We start from the raw sequence: 17542 nt of genomic DNA on the forward strand, positions 1-17542 counted from the left end.
GAAGTTGCGCAAGGCTGAAATGTAACAATTAATTAACAAGGCACAAGAACATACTCTGGGCTCAGTGCGTGTAGCTCAAGCAGCTAAGGCGCCAGCCACATACAACCAGAGCTGGCAGTTCGAATGCAGCCCAGGCCTGCCAAACAACAATGACAACTACAACCAAAAAATAGCCGGATGTTTTGTGGCGAGTGCCTGTGGTCCCAGCTACCTGGGAGGCTGAAACAAGAGAATCACTTAAGCCCAGGAGTTGGAGATTGCTGTGAGCTGTGATGCGATGGCACTCTACCCAAGGCGACAGCTTGAGGTTCTGTCTCAAAAAAAAAAGAAAAGAACAGACTCTGAATGACAAGAACAGGAAGCACTCCATAATCCTATAAATTATTCCTGCTTAGTGAGTGCTAAAAGCACAAGTTCCAGACATATATAAATAATGTATTTGTATAAATAATTGAAAACACAAGGAAAATTACATAAGCAGGAACCAAATCTAAATTTAGCAAGGCCCCTGGCTTTTAGAACCCCTACGTATTATGCTTCTTACCACGCCCCAACCAGCTTATCCAGGAGAAAATCAAGATGAGAAATATTTCACTGTACTACACACACAGGTCACAGCATTTCCTTTCTCTGGTCTTCAGTTTCTACACCTGAAAAAAAAAAGGAGTTCTAAAATAAATGAGTTCTAAAATCCCTTCTAGCTTTCTCTGACCTATTATCTTAAAAATGACTAGAATATTCATTACTTAGGATTATGTTTAAACTTTATTCTTTAGGATAATAACTGGTAGGCCTGATTTCCTATTTTTTTTTTTGCAAAATTCCCCTATGTAAATCTCTGAATGTTTATGATTATCCCAGATGTCTCTGAATTTCAACTTTGTAATTTCTGGCTTGACCTGTCCATATGCAGCACTCCTTTTAGTGACATTGGTAATAAGTGATTTAATATTATTTAAGCTAACAAATGATTACCTTTGGCCAAAAGAGTACGCTGTAACTATAACCTTAGTTCATGAATTAGCTAATTGTTTCTCTCTCCCTGGGAAATTAGCTTGTTGCCTGTTTCCTCCAGCGGAAGACTTTACACAGTGCCAAAAGCTCTGGTGCAAATTAAATAAATGTGCTTCGTTTTCTAAGTTGTGCAAGATACAGGAGTGTGCAGGCCATGGTCTTCTTTCCTGCAGCAAGGGTTATCTTTGATTCTAGGGACAAATTATCAAGGAGCCACCAGTAGCCCTGGTTAATTAGAAAAGGAAAAGTTAGGAGCACTCAAAAGTTGACATTGCTGCTTTTCTCTATAACTGTTTAGACTCAGAGATAACAGTTAAATCACAATTAGCACTTTGAATATGGATCGTGTGGCAGGCACATATATTATCTCTAATCTTATGACAATTTGGCAAAGTAGATATTATCAGAAATCTGAGTCTCAAAGGTTAAAGTTAAGTAACTTGCCTGTGACCACATTAAAAAAACAAGATTTAATCTGGATTTCATCGACTCCAAACCTAATACTTTTTCTTGTATTCTCAGACTAATACTGAGACTGCCCATCCTTCTCAAAAAATATACTGCAGTGTTTAAGCCCACAGGCCCTACAGACAATAGACTGGCGTTCCTATCCTTAATCTAGAGTTTTCTAGATCTGAGGTCTGGCATAAGTTCCTTACCTTTTGAACCTTTGTTTTGTTGTTGTTGATAGTAACAGTCCTTACTACATAAGGTTAAATGATGCAATGTTGTAACAATACAATAATGCAAGTACATGCGCTTGGCACACAATAAGCCCTCGGTGCATGATGATTATCATCGCTATTGTTTTTTTATTGTGCTCCCCCTAAAAGAAGAATTTATTCAAGTTCTGCAATGGAACACAGGCCCTTGCCATGGTACGTACCAACAGTAGGTGCCTAATAGATGTTTATTAATGATCTTTATCATTTGCCCACTAACGCATTCTCTGTCTGGCAAAGTGTATGTGTACTTTTTACTTTGGGGGCATTTGCTAGATTGCAATGAATCCATTTTTCCCTCTTATACTTATGTGTGTACATGTACGCATATGCATGTATATTCAAATATATATAGTCACAATTTCTCATTATTCATTCATATCAGTGATGCCACAGGCCACATACATGCTTTATTTGAGATTAATGGCATTTCTATATCTGAAATTGCTTATTAAGCACTTGGTATCATACATGTATTCTGAAGAAATTAATGTATATATTTTGGAGAAAAATGTCACGTAGAAAAAAATGAGAATATCCATCTTATAGTTAATAAACACGTAAGGTAAACAAACCATGATTATCCCTTCCCCTTCCCAAACTGTTTAGTCTAGCAAAAAAAAAAAAAAATCAATATCACATAATCAGGTTGGTTCTCTATGCTATGTATGTTCAAGGAGGCAAGCTGAATCCATAAAATATGGCCAGGGATGGGCACAGTCACTTTCAGAGGCATATAAATCAAGGATGTTTGGGGTATTGGGAGTTACAAAGTCTGAGCAGAAAGTTGGGAAGAGATGTATCTCTCTCTAAATCCCATCAAGTGGAATACAGTAACTTCCCCACGAGTAGCATGCCATAATGTTTGGATGAAGAAGGCAGTGAGCCATGTGGAAATAATGACTAGAGGACCTTTGCATTGCCTGTTTTCTCTTTCAAGGAATGCTCTTCCGGCTCAGCGCTTATAGCTCAGTGACTAGGGCATCAGCCACATACACCAGAGCTGGCGGGTTCGAATCTAGCCCAGGCCTGCCAAACAACAATGACAACGACAACAAAAAAATAGCCAGGTGTTGTGGTGGACACCTGTAGTCTCAGCTTCTTGGGAGGCTGAGGCAAGAGAATCATTTAAGCCTAAGAGTTTGAGGTTGCTGTGAGCTGTGACACCATGACACTCTACCGAGGGTAACATAGTGAAACTCTGTCTCAAAAAAAAAAAAGGAAAGGAAAAAAAGAAATGCTCTTCCTATAGATAGCCACATGGCTAACTCTCTTACTTCAAGTTTTTGTTCTTATGTTGCCTTCTCAATGAGGCCTACTTTAATCACTCTAAAATTGCAACACTTTCCCCTCAACCTTCCCTTTCCCCTGTTCTGTTTTATTTTCCTTTACTAATTAATTTGCTCATTTATTACCTTTAGTTTTTATTTTCCATCACTCCACATGGAAATAAAAATTCTATGAGGGCAATCATCCTCGTTTACTTTATTCACCACGGTCTCCCAAGACCCTGGGAAATAACTGAAAGTATAAGAGGTGTTCAATAAATACTTGTTGAATGATGCTCCTGCACATGGTATGGATAACAACTATGACCGCAAAGAAGAAATGTTGCTCAATGCACTCAAGTACATCCTGATAAAATACAAAATTTTCAGCTCCAAGCAATTAACTATTAAAAACAAAAAATTCCTGTGGGAGGAAGAGAGTATGAAAACTAAAATCTATTATTGGATACATTCCTTGAGGTAGGAGATCCTGGCATAGTGATCCAATTATACAAGTCTTTTCATTGAAATACCTAGCCAACCAAATGACATGCCATGGTTACTCCAACTCTTTCCCCAAGCGATATCTCTTCACTTTGGGGTGATGTGGTGTGATCCTCACAATTACTCTTTCTCAAATTGCATCACAATTCTCCATCACATTTTCAATAGTATTTGCAATATGCTTCATATAATACCTCAGGATTCTGTAATAAAGAACATTTCTCAAATACAAAAGTAAGAGCATTTCCCAAGTACAGTGTGAAATAGTTGCTCCCCACCCCTAGTATTTAATGTTAGGATACTATTTCAGAATCTAGTGCCTTTCTCTGTTATTGTCTCAAGATTATACTCATCCTTACTCAGTGCTGTAGCTTGAATGTTTATGTCCTTCCAAAATTTATGCTGAAGCTTAGTCTCCAGTGCAACAATATGAAGAGGTAAGTCCTTCAGGATATGATTAGCTTATGAGGGCTCCTTCCTCCTGACTGGGTTGAAGGCTCTTATAAAAGAGGCCTAGTGTTCAGTCCTTTCTGCCCTCTGCCTTCTGCCATGAGAGAATGGAGTTCAAGGTGCCATCTTGGAATTACAGACGAGGCTCTCACTAGACACTGAGCCTATGACACCTTGATCTTGAATCTTCTATAGCCTCCAAAACTGTGAAAAATAAATTTCCATTATTTATAAATCACCCAGGCTTTCATATTTTGTTATAGCAACATAAATGGACTAAGACACCTGATAGTGTAGCAGTTCTATTCAACCACAGTTAAGGATGATCCCTTTTAGTGTTACCAAAGTATTGCTACCTTGTATGACTACATAGCTAACATCATCAAAAGAGAAGACATAAATTGAATCGTAACTACCACAATTTCACACCCTTATTTGTCTTTCACTAATTTTTTACATATACCTTCCCCTCAAAGTTGATCAATAGTTACAAATCAATATAAGCATGTATTATCATTTGCCATGTGCATTTCAATTATTGATAACTAGATTGATGAGTACAAAAATTAAGTGTGTTTTTTTTTAAACAAAATACACTTATCGTGAACTTCATAACAATTGAAAACTTCTGCTTTAAGATTTCTCTTCAAATCAATTCTGTTATCTTAACTAGAAAGTATCGAATCTAGCCTGGGGGTTGTGGAGTATGTTAACATCAAAGTAATTTCAAAAAATGGATTTAATTCAAGTGAGAGTAGGTACATATGCCCTAAACTTAGCAAGCATGCACGGTTCTAAAATCACAGGAAATGCTGAATGGTGGTTATAATATGTGGAGCTTGCCCTTAGTACAGAATTACTTATGGTGTTGAACAGAGTATTACTTAAGACAAAAAACTATTTAAACCTCATACAAAAGTTCACAGGCTTAAATGTGTCTTTGATGAATGATATTTAAAGAAAAAAAAATCTTAAAAAAAAAAATCCCACTCATAAAAAGCCATCCAATCCCAATTGGCCGTCGTCACTGTGATTTCCTGATCTATGACTTCTTTGTCTCCAGTTCCATGCTCTGATTGCAACTGTCACTGAGTCACACAGCCTGCTCTAGGCAGGAAGCCAATTTGATTACAACAACTGCTTGTGTGACAGAGAAAGGTAGTTTTCAGGGCCTTAGCAAATGGCTCACCCAAGCTTTTGACACTGGGGCAAAAAATTTTAACTGTCATTCACGAGATGGAAAATATCCAGCTAACCTAATAAACCAATAACTTGGAAAATACATATGAACATAGAGTTCTTTAACGAGGACACAGAAGAAATGATGAGAGTGATCACAGCCCAGACTTACACCAAGCAAACCAGGAAGGAGCAAAATCACATTCCTCAAAAGCACGATTTTCATGTTCTCAGCACATGGGCAATATTATTTTTATTTTCCAGGTTTAAAATTTTGGCTGGATCATTTTTGAATCCCTGGTGTCTAGTACATGGTATATACATAAAAATATGTATTTAACCGAGGTGAAATGAAAACAACTAAGTCACCTAGAGGCAGAAAGGTACCTGCTAGAGAGTGTCTTCCACCTCCCAAAGCTACTAATGCCAGGGTGCAGTGGTGATAAAAGAGGAATATAGCTAATCTTTCCATCTTTAAAATCCAACTGAATTCTTCAGTTTTTGATTAGTTATTTTACTTTTAAGGAAACTGAACCCTGTTTTTTTTTTTTTTATTTGTAAAATAATATGAAGCCAGGCATGGTGGCTCACACTGGTAATTCTTTGGGAGGCCAACGTGGGAGGATTGCTTGGGCCCAGGAATTTAAGACTGGCCTGGGCAACATAGTGAGACCCTATCTCTACAAAAAATAGGAAAATTAGTTGGGCGTGGTGATGCATGCCTATAGTCTCAGCTTCTTGGGAGGCTGAAATAGGTGTATCATTGAGCCCAGGAGTTTGAGTTTGCAGGGAGCTATGATCATGTCATTGCACTTTATCCCAAGCAACAGACAGAGACTCTGTCTCCAAATAATAATAATAATATAATATTCTAGCAAATAATTAAGATAATCAAAAAAGATGCATGTAAATAGGATGCCCTAATCACTATGACAACTGTTCAGGCTATCATGCTGTATTTATTTTCATGTTTGTATATTGAGCTATATGGTTTGATCTAAAATATAACCTAGAACATTACTAAAATTATTAAAACCCCCAGAATAAGTAAACCTTTTACTATAACTGTTTCCCTGTCTGGAAGTATACCTTTGTTTCATTCCTGTAGTTTGTCCAACAAACCTGTATCAAACTGAGTAAACAGCCACCTACGGGAGAGAAAAAAAATAGACTGAAAAACAATAATAGTAGCTACCATATAGTGCTTTTAAGTCTCCACTTCCACGCTAGTGTTTTGCTTGCATTATCTCATTTAATGGTCACAGTAAACCTATGCGTGTGTTACTGGCCTCACTTCCCCTTCACACAAGAGGAAAGTTAAAGAGGTTAAGTAATTTGCCTAAGGCCACCTGTCTAATCAATTGCACAGCTAATGCTCAAACCTGGACTCCAAAGCCCACTTTTTTCCTGTTTGCACACAGAGATAGGACCAAAGGAGATGGACTGTCTATTCTAGCCAGCAATTTGGCTGGCCAATGAGACACCTGCCTGAAACAACTTGAATGATTCTAAGGGAACATAAAAGAAAGCATAAAATGGCCCAGGGACAAAGGGTCACTCTCTCGTAAAGTAAATCAACTATATAAGCAAAGTAGAACTTTGTAAATCCCAGGCCAAAAGGAATTTGCAATTTTTAGTCATCCCTACACTTCCGGGCTCAGCCAGCTTTCTTGTGTTTTTGTTTTGCAGCTGGGTTGTCCCCGAGGGCATTCAGCTTTCCATAGATTTCTTGGCCTCAATAGAAACTTAGTCTTCCTTCTTAGCTGAATCTAAACTGGAATTTTTCAAAAAATATCCTGCCTAAGAGATGAAGGGGAAAACGGACGAAGAGGAGGAAAAAAAGTTAAGAAAGCTGCAAGAAAGAACATTCGAAGTTGTGGAAATGGATGTTTACAAATGCCAGCGTTTTTTAGGTTTTGGTTTTTGTTTTGTTACTTTGTTCTTGTTTGTTTTCTAGTCCTAACAACAGCTAACTCAGAGATCTGCCCATTCAATTTAGTAAATTCAAAGATTTCAAACTTTTTCTCTGCCTTTGTTGGGAGTGAACGTGAGTAATAGCTAAGACTTATGCATACCTATTGTGCATACATTATTTAATTATGATGACATAATGAAAGAGGTATTATCACCAGCTTTTTATGGACTAGGAAACAGGTTTGGAAAAAATGAAATACCTTTACTATGGCCGCTTAGCTTATCAGAGGCAGAGATGAGCAGAGTCTCCGCCTGGTTCAGGCTTCTTTTCTCATAGTTTCACTTTGCAACCTTTAGAACCCTCCCTCTTTTCTGTCCTAAGGTACTTCCTTCTACCATTAAGTTTTCTGCATTCTTTTCTGTACCCATACCTTCTCTAGCAATTGAAGTGAAAGTCTCTGCCCTAAGGCAGTATTCCTAAAATTGAGGCTTAGACGTGAAGACGTGAAGACTCAGAATTCTTGGGTTCAAATCCTCATGGATTGTGCACGTATGTAATTGTGTGACCTTGAGCATATGCATTCACCATTGTGGGAAGAGGTCTCCTCATCTGCAAAATGGGGATGAATAATGGTATTACCACCTTACAGGGTGAGATCCAAATATTGAGGTGAAGTGATTAGAGCAGGGCCTGCCGCAGATTAGCATTATATAATTGTAAATTGCTGTTATTAGGGAAGTTGTGTGAGAACGAACAAGAAATTAGCATTCTTTCTAAAACACACTATGTAAGTATTCACTTAGTAACTCTGCTGCTGATGGGTCAACTCCATGGCTTGAGATAATGATGGTGAACCCCAAGCAATGCCCAAAAAAAAGGAATATCTTAGAATTTCCAATGTCAATATCGCCTAGTATATTGCTCTTTGAAGTAATGTGTCATCTGAAAGAAAGCAAATACTGCGTTGACCATTCTCTGGATGTGTATATTTCTTTGAGCAAAACAAGAACTATAGATAAATTGTCATGTCTCTTAGGGCTACAACAACCCGCAGAGAGTAGATAAGTAAATGCTTTTATTATATATAACTATAGCCTTTCAAGTACATTTTTTTTTTCTTTTTTTGAGACTCTTTGGTTGCCTGGCTAGAGTACAGTGGCATCATCATACCTCACTGCAAGCTTAAACTCCTGGGCTCGAGTGATCCTCCTACCTCAGCTTCCCAAGTAGCTGGAACTATAAGTGCATGCCATCACGCCTAGCTAACTTTTCTGTTTATCATAAATACAGGGTCTCACTCTTGCTCAGACTGGCCTCAAGCAATCCCCACAAGAGTGTAGTATTACAGGCATGAGCCATCACCCCTGGTCCCAACTACCTTTCAATCCAATACAAATGTTATAAGAATACTACCAGAGAAGGCAGATTGAAAAATAGCTCCAAATGTGAATTTTTACCTTAAATGAACTCTCCCTCTTAGAAGAAAATGTTCTTTTATTAAAGAGATATCTGTAGAGTGATAATACATAGATAAACGACAGACAGATAATAAAACTATATGTGTATGTATGTATGAATGGGTGTGTATATATGTATACACACACATATATCTATGTGTAATATACACACATATATATCTATACACACACACCCATTCATACATACACACACATATACACATATATTATGTGTGGTGAGAGAGAGAAAAGGAGAGAGAGATTCATTTGTCTATCTTTCCAAAGAAAAAGAGGCTGACCTTAGAGGGTGGGGTAGAAGACTCTTTAAGAACAAAGCAAAACAAACCTCATCATGTGAGATACAGTTTCATGTTAGGCCTATTTTCAATGACCTGAAGAATTTAAATGTTTTTTTGTTTGTTTGTTTGTTTTTCATACATAGACTGATTATTTGGGACATAGGTTGGTTAAGAAAAGTCAGCAAGTCTTTGACTTAAATAATATTTTAAGCATAATTCATATTCTTGCTATACTAAACACTGAGTTCACATAAAGCCTGACTTCTTACCTACAGAACATTCCAGTAATTCTTAGAATATTTTAGATGGGGCCTGAGCAATTTCATTCTTAAATTCCTCAGTCAACATTTGAAATCCAGAAACTATTGATATCGTTTTTAGTGGCTGCCTAGAAATATATTCTATAGACATAATACTATTTATTTAATCATCTCCTGTTCCTGGACATTGAGGCTTAGTCTAAATTTTCATTATTACAAATCCTGCTGTAATGATCATCTTTCCTCTGTGTCAAGCACGATGCCACATATTTATTTCCTCAGAACAAATTCTTCAAAGGTGGAATTACTGAGATAAATGTTGTGGTTTTTTGAGGTTTTTGATGCCCATTATCAAGTTGCCATGCCAGGTTTGCTGTGGGCCATTTTTGAGATATTGAGATAGTTCCACACTTATGTGATGGGAAAACTTAGTACAACTTATATGTACATGAAGACTAGCCTTCAGCTATCAGCGCAGTAGGCACCGCAGACAGTGGCTCATTCAGGAGACTTAGAAAAGACACAACACAATGCCCTGCCTCCTGCCTCATATCTTAGCTGCTGTTGTTGCTAAAAGTAGCACTCCTGAGTGGCTGCTTCCAGGAATGTCCGTCCAGAATCAACCCACAAGGACTGAATGCTGCTTCTGGGAACTGACACATTTCATATACTGTCCCCTCTAGGGCCCACCAAAGTATAGCTGTGTCCAGTAGTCAAGGGCAGTGTGGAAATGCTTGGTCCAAGATAATTTTTATAGAATTCAATATGAAAATGTTCTGGTATCAGGCAAAAAAAAAAAAAAGTACTGACCTATGTGCCTGCCCTAAATTAAAGCAGCCCTAAAAAAAAAAAAAAATTAGGGTGGCGCCTGTGGCTCAAAGAGTAGGGCGCCCGCCCCATATACTGGGGTGGCGGGTTCAAACCCAGCCCTGGCCAAAACCGCAAAAAAAAAAAAAAAAAATCACAGGAGCATACTGGAGTCATCTAGTGAGCAAAAAAGAAATGCCTTTTCTTCTCTCCCTGTTTGCTGGGATATCCATGGAACAAAATATGTAGAGAACTCTGAATAATAGGCATTACACATTCATAATATATGGTAGGGACAGAAGAAATGGTTTGGAAGGGCGGGATTTTTGCATGTAAGACCAGTGTGAGATGCTTTTTGGTTACCTAAATATTTCTTATAAAAACCCCCTTGTTTTCAAAGAAATCAGGTAGGCTTAGAGAACATCACTAGATCATCTAGGACAGTGGTTCTCAACCTTCCTAATGCCGCGATCCTTTAATACAATTCCTCATGTTGTGGCGACCCCCAACCATAAAATTATTTTCATTGCTACTTTATAACTGTAATTTTACTACTGTTATGAATTGTAATGTAAATATCTGATATGCAAGAGACCCCCAAAGGGGTTGTGACCCACAGGTTGAGAACCGCTGATCTAGGATCTGTATAACAGATAGCAAAGTGCAGGGTTGTTGCCTGTGAATAAAGCAGAACAAAACCACTTGTTATCATGAACGTGTAGAATTTTGAAATTGGGATGGATTTTATATTTAATTGGCTTCCCCAATCCTTTTAAGAACATAGTAATAAAGGGGATAATAAATATATTCAATAGAGATTTAGTTTCTGCTCTTATTTTATGAATAAGAAAACTAAGTCACAGAGAAGTTAAGACTTTCTGGAAGTCACTAGCTAACTAATGGAAAATGTGATGTCTGACTATAAAATAAAACTAAATGTAGTGTTTATCCTTTTATTTTCTTTCCCTCTTGGCCTTCCCAATCAACTCCAAGGTATTTGCAATTTCTACATATAAATGTTCTTCTCTTGTACACAGCAAATGGTTATAATTAGCAGTAAATTATTAAAGTATAATTAATAAAGATTTTTTTTTCCTATCTACTTACAGTGTGCCTCTCATATGGTGCAAATATCCTTGTCCCTTCAAAAGCCTTGAGTATGTTAAATGTGTGTCTCATGACTGTCTAACAAATCAATCACTCTTCATTTGGATTTCAGAAAAGCTGATGTCAAAATCAATTGGCAGGTTGAGAAAGTAAAGAAGAGGTAGAAGGAACCAGAACTTTCCTGAAGTTTTCGACAACTTAGACTAGTGGCTGGGCGCAGTGGCCCACGCCTATAAATCCTAGCGCTCTGGGTGGCTGAGGTCGATGGATTGTTTGAGCTTAGGAGTTCAAGACCAGCCTGAGCAAGAGCAAGACTCCAACTCTAAAAATAGCCATATTTTGTGGCAGGCACCTATAGTCTTACCTACTTGAGAGGCTGAGGCAAGAGAATCAATTGAAGCCCACGATTTTTAGGTTGCTGTGAACTATGACGCCTCAGCACTCTACAAGGGAGACAAAGAAAGACTCAGTGATAGAAAAGGAAGCTCTTTAGTAGAAGAGAAATCAGAAAACAGTCTCTTTGATCTGAGAAGCAGAATAATCATATAGACAGGATAAGAACTTCTACTTCTGATAGTTTACCGTGGTAACTGACCTGAGCACCTGAAACTGAGTTTGGCACAAACTGAGAGCCTAGTTACTGTCTGGGAATAAAAGTGCACTGTCTGGAATTCCGATGACCTTGGGATATAGTTCCGAATTTCTCACTAGTCTTGGTCAATCTACTTTTCTGAGCCTCAGTTCCATCATTTATTACATGAAAGGCTCAAACTCAATTATTTCTGTGATAGAGATATTTTTTTTCTACCAGACTCTAGCTTAATGGGGGACCTGCCCCGACCAACTCTTCCCTCTGCATAGTTACAATAGTACCATAATAACCACCAAACTGGTAAAATCTGACCCTGCCCATGGTCAGTGTTGATGGGGCCAAACATAGGCTTTCCCAAATTGGGTGAATTTGAGTCTTTTCCAAGCAATTTCAGAACTGGAGCTTAAGAAAATATCAGCTTCTTTCTAGTGGCTGCAACTGAGGATATACAAACCTGTAACTGGTTGGTGACCACCTTCCCCCAATTCTATCTGTGGGGTAGAAACAACCAGTAGACAGTGAGAGAGAAGAGAGAAGCAGACATCGGAGCAGAACAGACAGACACAAACATCTTAATTCCATCATCCTGGTTGGATCTGAGCCCAGTGTATGCCTGTTCTTTAAGTATACGACACTTAACATGAAAGTCCCCACTTAAAAAATCCAATTAGCCACACCTGCGGAGCATCTTACAAGGATACATATGAAACTTAGTAAATGTAGAATATAAACGTCTTAACACAATAACTAAGAAAATGCCAGGAAGGCTATGTTAACCAGTGTGATGAAAATGTGTCAAATGGTCTATAAAACCAGTGTATGGTGCCCCATGATTGTATTAATGTACACAGCTATGATTTAATAATAAAACAATAAAAAAGTCCAATTAGCCACTTGGCCAACAAATTATTTATTGAGATGAAAATAGTTACATGTAGTATATTTTCATATCTCTTTAATTTATAAAAGTTGACTATTTCAAGGATTGTGAAGACTGAGGGGTAGCCAGATAGGAACATTGTAATTTCATAGGAAGCAATTTTATTGGAACAGGCTTGAAATCAGAAGATGTTCTGCTAAAGAGAGATTTCCTACAGTGGGGATCAAAGGCATATTTTCACCCAGAACATCAGGGAATTAAACAAAATATCATCTTATCTAAAGATGAAGGTGAGTTATGGAGAATCTAGATAGAATAGATACTATTTCCACAATCCCAAGAAAACTAAAGACAGACAAATTCCCATTGAAAGAATAATTCCCGTTATTATTTAAAATTTTGGCATTTTGCTCATCACAGATTTTTACACATTACTTTGATTTATAGAAACATGACGTTAAAATATTATTTATCCCCATTATCAAGTTTTCTGTTATCCTTTGTAATTTTGAGCTTGAGGTAAATACTTCACCTCATCTTAGTCCTAGGCCTGAGACAGAGGATTCCATCTGCACAAAGGGTCAAAGCAAAGTTGGCAAAAAGTGAAACAGAAAATTATAGACACTTTAGTAAAATGTTAAGCAAATTAATGAAATGGTATAGCCGAGCGTTGTGGCGGGCGCCTGTAGTCCCAGCTACTTGGGAGGCTGAGGCAAGAGAATCGCTTAAGCCCAGGAGTTGGAGGTTGCTGTGAGCTGTGTGAGGCCACGGCACTCTACGGAGGGCCATAAAGTGAGACTCTGTCTCTACCAAAAAAAAAAAAAAAGTAATGAAATGGTATATTTATAGGTCTGCTGCAGTGGCTCAAATCTATAATCCCAACAACTTTGGGAGGTTGAAGGGGGAGGATCACTTAAGCCCAGGGGTTTTCGAGACTAGCCCGGGCAACATAATGAGACCCATCTCTACAAAAAATTTTTAAAAATTAGGTGGGTATGGTGGTATGCTCCTGTAATCGCATCTGCTTGGGAGTTGGAGTTGGGAGGATAACTTGAGCCCAGGAGTTTGTGCTTACAGTAAGCTATAATCATACCATTGCACTCCAGCCTGGACTACAGAGTGAGACCCTGTCTCTAATTTTTTTTAAGTTATATTTATAATTTGCCTTCTTGTACAAGATTCATGTCCCCAAGATTTCTTCACTCTGTGGTAGAGTAGTTTTGCATTCTCAGTGAGTGACCTCAGTATGTATTTTGATGATTACTATGAAAGAAGTACTGGAAAGGAATTAGAAGAATATCCTTAGGACTCTGAGATAAAGGCTTTTCTGATGAAATGCTGGAAAACTTTCAGTCTTGTGCTGTGGATCTGCCTTGTCATGCAATTATTTTTACCCTAATGGATAAGAATGGGGCAGAAGATCCCTCCTGCCATATTGCACTTACCATGAATGAGAGTAACTTTTTCCTATTACTATTGTGTCATTTGGTTTTACATGTGGGTCTGAATTGGGATTGACACCTAATACTGATCTGACAAGAAGCCATTTCTAATGGAGTCTCTGAGGAAGTACAGATAGGCCAGGTCTCCTAGCTAGATGCATACAGCAAAAGAGAACTGACCCCATGACTCCAGAAGTCCCTGAAGGGGGTGGAAGAACCTCAGGAGGTAAGCAAGATGGAGAGCCACTGAAGCATAGAGAGATAATATTAGAACTTTTTTTTTTTGAGACAGTCTCACTTTGTCACCCTCAGTAGAGTGATGTCACTTCACAGCTCACAGCAACCTCAAACTCTTGGGCTCAAGCAATTCTCATGCCTCAGCTTCCCAAATAGCTGGGACTACAGGCGCCCACCACAACACCCAGCTGACTTTCTGTTGGCGTTGTCATTGTTGTTTACCTGGCCCTGGCCAGGTTCGAACCCACCACCCCTGGTGCATGTGGCTGGTGCCCTAACCACTGAGCTACGGACGCCGAACAAATATTAGGACTTTTATTTTCACTTGTTCTTTATTGCATATTGAAATTTTATTTTGGACTGTTTTATAATTAACATAATGCATTAATAATATAGTAATATTTTATATAATTTAACTTTGATTTTATTTAGAGGTTCATTAAAAAAATTACCAGTAGGGATATATTTCATTCTTTAAACGCACTTAGGAAAGGATAATGAGATTGACAGAATTATATTGTATAAATAATGCCAGATTTGCTTGGCGTTAGAAAACATGAATTTTTATTATAGTCTGACTCTTACTAGTTATGTAAACTTGGACAAGTAACTTGAAACTTAACCCTCTGCTAAATGGGTATATGATGCTTAAAGGAAATATGTACACAGGATTTAGCAAAGTATATGGTACATAAAATTTCAAATAGCATATCAATTTCAGATATTAACATTAAATACTTTTATTTTCTTAGAATCTCTATATACCACATATTATTACTAATAGACCACAAAAAGGCAATATTCCAATCTTTAAATTCAGTTTTCTTAAAATAAAAATATATTTCCCAGCTGCTCGGGAGGCTGAGGCAAGAGAATCGCTTAAGCCCAGGAGTTGGAGGTTGCTGTGAGCTGTGTGAGGCCACGGTACTCTACAGAGGGCCATAAAGTGAGACTCTGTCTCTACAAAAAAAAATAAATAAAAAAAAATAAAAATATATTCATCCAACTATCCTAGTCTAATTATTAGACAATAATTATTCCGGAAGCAGTTTCAACAGAATAACGGTTTTCCTTTCTTTTTCTATTATTATGCCACCTGCTCAGTTTCATTTTAATCCATAGCTTTACAAAGAGACATTCCAATAATATCATTCACAAAATCCATCTGCAAAATATGTCAATGACCAGAGGTAGAAAACTCTTGCAAGAAATTGAAACCAAATCTTGGCTTCACTTAGACCATTATACTACTTAAAAAAAAAAAAATGAGTGGCTTGGCCTTAGGACAGACAGAAAGAAGTTAGAAAGAAAAGTAGAATTTGGCTGAAGAGAAAAGTTGTACTTATCCTTGTGTTTTTGTTAGGGAGCAAATTCCCATGCCACAGAAATGAATGTAACTGGAGCCTTGGCAGCACTGCCTGGTGGAACAGGGGTTCTCAGCCTTAGAGCTATCAATATTTTGACCAGGTGATTTGTTGTGAAGAGCTGTCTTTAGTGTATCCCTGGTTTTTATCCACTAGTTGCTAATGGCATTTCCTCCCATACCCACCTGTGACAACTAAAAATGTTTGCAGACAGCCCCAAATACCTTCTGGGGTAAAATAGCCCCCGAGAACCACTGTCATGAACCCATCTTCATTATGTGCTCAGGAGGGAGTGAACAAATGAATTAGGAAGAACTTGAAAACCAAATGCAAATTTTACAATATTTCTGCCATAACTTTTTAAGGGTACACTTTGTGAATATTTGGCAACTACCTTGTATTATATCTAAAAGCACAAATCAGAGGGTGAGTATGGAGTTGATCCATCTTTCTTTATAAGAATTCACATCTTTTATAATTTTTGTGGCAAGGGCTGATACCAAGACAATGTTCCCAAATTGGAAGAAGTATGTGGGTGTGAAGGAATTGGCTAGGCCAAAGACGAAGGAGGATGAGGAAGATGAAGTTCAAAATTCAGTGCTAATACGAGCAAGCTCACTTTGGTTGGCCTTGTTTTGGTGGCACAAGAAAGTAGGAGGGTAATTTTCCCATTTCTCTTTGTATCTCCTTCCTTTTCTTTTCCATCTTTTTGTTTTCTTCACTTCTTCTTTTCTCCCCTTTTCTGTGTCCTTCTTCCAGTTCCTTTCCCTTCTCTTACTATTTTCATCAAGCACTGGTCACGAAACCCAGCGCTGTGGCTGTGAGTGGGCATTGGAACCACGTGGTTTAAATCAGAGCTCTGCTATCTTCTTGCTGTTAGCCCTACCCAACCATGTGTTTTCATTTCCTTCCCACTGTCACCTATCTCCTGATGAGAATAGCATCAATCTAAGTAAAGCAACAAGGAAGGGAGCCTGGGGCATGCAGTAAGCACTTAATAAATGTTAGACATCATGATTATCTTCACATCTTCCTCCAGGGAAGAATGCCTATTACCTTTTTATATCAAAGAGTCTAGCAACATTGCCCATTTATATTTATGGGGAGAGTCAGTCTACATTACTGGTGTGGCAGAGGCAAAAGTTAGGTATCTGTTTAATAACAGTTTTAGGAATAAGGCTGGCTAGATACTTTTGTGTAGGGGAAGCTCTGCTGAGGGAATACTGTGGACAAATGTATCCTTTGTGGTAATAAAACAGAAGTAGTTCTATCGAATTTCTCCCTGAAGTAATATCTATTGTTATTGCTAGTCTTAATACAATGTCATGCTATTTCTGTGTGACTGAAGAAAAAGCAAATTTTAAAATTACATAAATAAAAATAGAATACTAAACATAAGAAAGAAAATGTTGAAAAGCCTTCCTAAACAATACTTCTAATTTTACCTACGTAAAATTAAAAATTTACATGATCCACTGATAATAGTGTTTAATAAATGAATATTTTCATTACAGTTACTTTACATCAACAGCTAAGGGTACAGCTAAGGAAAATGAGGCAAAGAAAACTTAATGAGAAACAGGAAAACTATGGAACAATTGAAAAAGGAATGTGAATGAAATTAAACCTAGTGATTAGAGAAATAAAAAATAAGACAACAATAAGATACCACATTGGTGGGGCATCACACTGGCAAAAATTAAGAGATTGTTAATATCCACTTTGGGTATAGGTATAAAGAAAAAGGTAGTCATATACTACTGGTAAAAAAAAAAAAAAAAAAACCAAAAAGACCAAAAAAAGAAGCAATGTCTTCGAAGGATGATTTGGCATTATCTTTCATTATTTAAAATTCTCATTCTTTTTTTGATCAAGCATTTCATTTTTATAAATCTTCCTGAGAAACATCTTTGCCTTTAAGCCCAAAGGTAAGTGTACAAGGATGTTCATTGAAGTGCTATTTCTAATGGAAAAAACAAAACCTAGAAACAAAAAAAGACTGATGCCCATTTATAGACAGAAATAAATAGCAACATAATTAACTT

At 37.6% G+C, this 17542-nt stretch overlaps 1 protein-coding gene across 1 annotated transcript in view; it reads left to right on the plus strand.

Moving 5' to 3' along the window:
- Positions 1–17542, plus strand: part of SPRED1 (sprouty related EVH1 domain containing 1) — a 158237-nt gene that overhangs the window by 658 nt on the left and 140037 nt on the right. The gene's annotated exons all lie outside the window — the stretch shown is intronic.

The sequence above is a fragment of the Nycticebus coucang genome, chromosome 6 (assembly GCF_027406575.1).
Source record: "Nycticebus coucang isolate mNycCou1 chromosome 6, mNycCou1.pri, whole genome shotgun sequence".
Classification (NCBI taxonomy): Eukaryota; Metazoa; Chordata; class Mammalia; order Primates; family Lorisidae; genus Nycticebus; species Nycticebus coucang.